Raw genomic sequence first — 6,000 nt, 5'->3', positions numbered from 1 at the left:
CCCTTGAAAGCCCCAGTCTATTGACATCCTTTCTAGGCTCTAGATCACACATTCCATGAAGGAACCTTGAACATGGATGTGGAAGATGCATGTTGTCACTGCTACTTCTATCATTATTGCTGCTGAAGCTGCTACTGGTACTAACTACCTGGAAAAGCCAAAAGAGACTTGCTGCCCTGCCCTCTTAAACACCAGAGCTTCCATTTGCTATTTCTATGATCTAGGGCAAGAATTTCTTTCTTTCTTTTTTTCTTTCTTGCTTTTTGGGCTACACTCAATGGTGCTCAGGGCTAACTCCTGGCTCTGCATTCAGGAATGACTTCCAGTGGGCTCAGAGTTGGTATCACATGGAATGTTAGGGATCAAATCTGGATTGCCCACCTGCAAGGCACGTGCCATACCCTCTGTACCATCACTCCTATCCAGTAAGAATTTCTGGAGCCAGGTACCAGAGAAATAGTACAGAGGTTTGCTTCAGCTGACTTGGGATTAGTCCCCCGTGTTGTACACAATCCCCTGGGAAAGGCCACAAGCCACACACAGAAAGCCAGGGTGAGTGAGTTAGCCTCATTCTCACATGAGTACCACCAAGAGTGATTCCTGAGCACAGAAGTAAGAGTTAGCCCTGAGGACCACCAGATGGTCCAGGTGACCCAAACCAAAAACCAAAAGCAAAGAAATTGTAATAATGAAAACAAATTTCTGGGCCAGATCAGCAGTAGAGCATTTGCCTTGTATGTATGAGACCCTGGGTTTGATCCCCAGCAGCTCTAAGAAATAAAGAATAAAAAAACGGAACTCTCACTTCTTTGAATCTCAAATTTCTCATCTACAAAACAGTTCATAAAATCTCTGAAGAGTAGCCCCACCAGCACTGTTTATAGAACAATCAGTGTGCCACCTTGAGCAAGAGGAACTGATTAATTAGAAAGAGATTCACGGAGAGTGAAGAGCAAAAGCAAGTGAGCAGGTAAAGAGGCAAGAGGTGTGATCTAGAGGACTCTGTCCAAAGTCCTGGAGACATAAGAGCAAGAAGCAACAGGGGGTGGTGGTAGGGTAGCACTCAGGAGCTGTGCTTCCTCCTAAAGATTCAAGGAACTGCTAAAAGGTTTTATCTGGGAGAAGATGGAGTGACATGACCAGCGGGAAGGACGGAGTGCAGGGCTGAATGCAGACCTGGAACTAAAGACTGTCGCAATGCAAGCCCCAGGAAGTAAAATCGTGGACTAAATCAGTGGGAGAAACGTGGAGGTTGGCCACCCAATAAGTGTGGGGCATCCTGGGTCCTGTGTATTTGAAACAAGGCTTCTCTACTTGCTCGAAGAAGAGTGTGCTGGACTCGGAAAGACAGGAAAGACATCCCACATCCCCCACATCTGGGTCGTGTGTTTCTTGGGTGTGTGACTCTCCACTGACATTTTGTTTCTCCCAGCTCTTCAAAAGGAAGACCTTGGGATTTGATGATGAGGCTAACCCACCCACCCTGGCTTTCTTTGTGTGACTCGTGACCTTTCCCAGGAAGGCAGGTGCAAGCCGCCTGGCCTGTCTAGTTTGCATAGTGCATTGGATGTATTTGCATGACCAGAGTCTGGTTTCTTCATTGAAAAAGGGCCCATTAGATGTTTTTGGTTTTATTCCTCGTGGCATTAAATGAAAGTGGCCTGTGTCTTTCTTTCATCTCACAGCATTTTCAGCAGGGGAGCTAATGACTGCAAGCCCAGCAGGCTGAGAAAAGACACACAAAAGAGTTCCACTGAATTATTTTGGATGGGTTCCTGGTCTTTCCCAGACTCTCAGCTCTTTCTTTCTCTCTATCCATCTCCTGTCTCTCACCACTCCCCTCCTATGTGTATATGCACACATAAACTTGTAGTAGTACACAGCCCTGGACCCACCTGGACATGAGACATTCTTCAGGCTTCTTTCTAGTCTGGTAAAGTCACCACCCAGATGCCAAATGCTGTTGTTTATCTTCTTCCCTGTGGTTGTCTGATGGAAGCCTAGACTCTGAATCCTTATAGAACATAAGAAATGCATTCCTTACAGAACAATAGGCTAACTTTGTATAAAATATCAAAGAGGGATCCTCAGTGGAGAAATGCCCCCGGCCATGAGAGGTGCCCCGGAGTCCTATTGCCTCCTTTCACCTGCAGAAACCTCCTTTAAGGCAGGGCATGGATTCCGGGAAGAGTGACCTGAGCTTGGGCATATTTCAGAATCCAGAGATCCCAGTTTCATTTCTACAACAGAGGGCATTTCTGATAAGCTTAGATTCAAAATTATTTTTTAGTATTTAACAAATCATTGGGGGTTACCAGTCAGATTAAAAAAAAACTGATAAAGAAAACCCTATGAACTAATAATAAAAGGTATTGATGAGGATCTGAGGAAACAATTTCAACAAATATTTATATAGAGTCTACTTCTCTCTGGCCATTCCTCTGGGCTTGAACATGGTGGCAAAGTAAATAAATGAATAGAATCCTTACTTCATGGAATAGACTCACTATTTTGATTCATTGGATTAGGTTTGTGTATATATTTTAAGAGGCAGTATAAATCAAAACCATTAAAAAGCGTGTGTATGACTTGGGTAGACAACTGTATGTATGTGTGTGTGAAGTTGCTTGAAAGAGTTATACAATATTTTTTTAAACCACCTAAATACTAAACATTCAGGAACAAGCTAAATTGCAGCCCCCTTTTATAAATGAATAATATTCTCCTGTTGAAATAGCACAGCAAGCAGGCATTAATTTGGGAGAATGTAAATGACTTATTGCTACCTCTACAAAATAGCTTGGAAAACAGTAGGTAGAACATGATTCCATCTATATAAATGTAGATGAGAAAATGTAGGTGGCAGGCAATAGCTCCACATAGCAGTATTTTCCTCTTCTTTTTTTAAAATGTAGGAGTACTGCTATTTATTCAGCCATTGATTAAGCTGATTGAATTGCGCATGAACTCCACATTACTTTTTTTTTTAAATCACCATGAGATACAGTACAAAGCTTTCATGTTTGAGATTCAGCCGTATAATGATCTAACACCCATCCCTCCAGCAGTGCACGCTTTCCACCACCAGTGGTATACCCCCTCCCCATCCCAGTCCTCACCCTGCCTCCATGGTAGGCAATTTCCCCAATACTTTGGGGCATTATGTTTTGCTCGAATTTTCCCACCACCATTCAAGCCAGGGGCAGGTGTTAGATTATTTATTGTCCATTGCTCATTTTGAATATCTTGGATGCCATGGCCATACGCTTCTGGAATCCTACATTGTAGATTGTTGGGTCCCAGAGACACTTTTGTAGGGCACTAATCCTTTTTGGGATTCAATTGGGCATCTCTGGACCAGGGATGTTGGTGCTCTAAGATGGTGCCCAGAGGCACATTGTGGGTATGACGGCCAGGCCGACCAGTGAGCGGGGAGCCCAGGAAGGACAGCCCAGCACCTCTGCCACTATGTGGCAGGGAGATTTAGTCCTGGAGCCCGCATACCTGGGCCTTGCTTGTGGAAGCTCTTGGTCGCCAGGATTACATCAGGAGTAGATGCATAGCAGTATTTTCATAGCATATATTACATACCTGGGCTACAGATGAATGGCCGAAAAGAGACAGATTCCCAAAGTGCTTGCCCTTGGGGAATATGTGCTGGTCATCTGTGAAGAGTAGAATTTCAATTATTTTCCATTTGTTTCTCTGTGTTTTTTTATATCTTCACTACTGAACAGATGGTCAGACTTTTTCTTCAAGACCCTGAATGAACAGTTTGAGGCTCTTTGTGTTCCTGGAGTGAGCAGACACCATTGAGCTACACTAGCACACGATAGGGACAAATTATTGGCGCCCGCTTGAACAAATCAACAAACAACAGGATGATAAGTGATACAAGTGATACTGAACAGATATTATTTTTTTTCTTAAATGACCAAAATAAAACAAAATGTAAAAATACACTGTGAAGATATAATTTTTAGCTTAAGTTTGAAACATGGAACTTAGGCAATGAAGACCACCACTTACCTCACTAAAGACTCCCTCTAAGGAAATAGTCCAGAATGGTAGGAAGCAGAAGACAGCAGGAAATAGGAACCAGCATTGAAAAGAAGACACCAAATCTCTAACCAGGATCTGGGGTGATGAAGATACAAAGCCAAAGAGTAGGAAGTAAGAAGAGGAAATACAAAATGTCAACCCAGGAGCAGAAATCACCTTTTTGCCATGAACAGGATCAGGGTGTCTAAACCCCTTTTGTGCTGGCTCAAAAGTGTCCACCTTTGATGAAGGCACAAAGTCAGCTAGGCACCTGCCACTTCCTAAACAACTCACCATTTGACAGGGAGTAAACACTTAAATCTTTCTAAATATGCAGTGAGGGAACGGATACATGAGTCATTCTTTCTCTCATATTTATCTATTCCAGTGTTATTAACAAATTTGGCAATATTTGCTAAACTATCTTTTTCCTAAATAGAGAAACACAAAAGTTTCTCTATTTCTTTCTTTTAAGAAAGAAGCCCCCTGGAGCTGGAGCAATAGCACAGCGGGTAGGGCGTTTGCCTTGTACTCGGCCGATCTGGGTTCGATTCCCAGCATCCCATATGGTCCCCCAACCACTGCCAGGAGTGATTCCTGAGTGCATGAGCCAGGCGTAACCCCTGTGCATTACCAGGTGTGACTCAAGAAGCAAAAAAAAAAAAGAAAGAAAGAAAGAAACCCCCTGCCTACACCCACATCATCCCTCCCTCATTTTATCCCCAAAGCCAATGCTCCCTAAAAGGAGAATTATCATCCTACATGGCCTATATATATAGCTGCTCAGCATGGTCACTCATAGTGGAACAGGAACAGTGACAGGGCCACTCACTCTATGGAGTGAGTCTCAACTGGCCTCTTGGGTCTCTTTAAAAGTTTCCTTTCCCCTCACCAAATTGTGCTGAATTACCCAAAATTGCCGTAGCTCCCAAGAAGGATCCTGAAGGACTGCGAGGGATCCCCAGGATCTGAAGGCATCTCAGGTAGAGAACAAGAAGAGTCTGCATTGGCCAGAGGCCACAGCTGGCTCTAGGACATCATGAGCATGCTCGGGTGCAGCAGCCATCTAAGATCAGAGAGGATTTAGTTCTTCTTATCAGATGAGAGCACAAGCCATTGCTGTCATACCCATATCTTCAGGTCCCCATCTGGCCTCTTCTTCATAGAGAACTACAGATTTCCCACATTCCTTTGCCAATGGGGTTGGCCAATGGAAGGTACTAGAGGAAGATTATGTACCTGAGTAGGAAAGAAGCCACCATACTTCTTTTCCTTTCTGTGCCTCCCAGGAAGTTCCTGACCCTGACGTGGTTTGACTCTTCCTCTGCCATCCTAAGGTCCATCTGTGGCTCTAGCTAGAGTATCTTGGCTTCTGGGATCTAGAACCCCACCACCTGCTGTGTCCTTCCTATCCTAATGATGACTCTAGCTCCCCTGCCACTGGTCACTATTCCCTGTTTCGCTTCTCAGTCTTCCCCAAACCTATGTAACCCAATCCCTTGTATTACATTTAGTTTCTGTTTTCCTAACTGGCCTGTACTTTGACTCATCAGATTAGAAGACTTTAGACCCCCCACTGAGGTTTTGATGACATATGAGGCCTGTGGGAATGTATTATACTCTCCAGAGGGTGGGGAGGGAGGTTAAACATCCTAAATCAACCCAATTTACCCAACTGGGTTCTCAGAGTACATTTGGATAATGAAATTTCCATGGACTTGATTAAGGTAGGTGAAGTCTTACGTTTGTGTTTCCTGGTTTTAGCCATCAGGTATAAAGGAATTCAAAATAGTCTTTAAGTAACACAAAAACCAAACAGCTATCTTTATGGACTTACAGATGTAACTAGTGAAATCCTTGTTCTTTGTATTAACTTAAATCATAACACGGAAGCATGCGATAAACGTGACTGAGTAAAATGATAGACACGTGGACCAAAACAAGGAACAGGAAAAAATG

The sequence above is a fragment of the Sorex araneus genome, chromosome 6 (assembly GCF_027595985.1).
Source record: "Sorex araneus isolate mSorAra2 chromosome 6, mSorAra2.pri, whole genome shotgun sequence".
NCBI lineage: Eukaryota > Metazoa > Chordata > Mammalia > Eulipotyphla > Soricidae > Sorex > Sorex araneus.
This window is presented reverse-complemented; position numbering follows the sequence as displayed.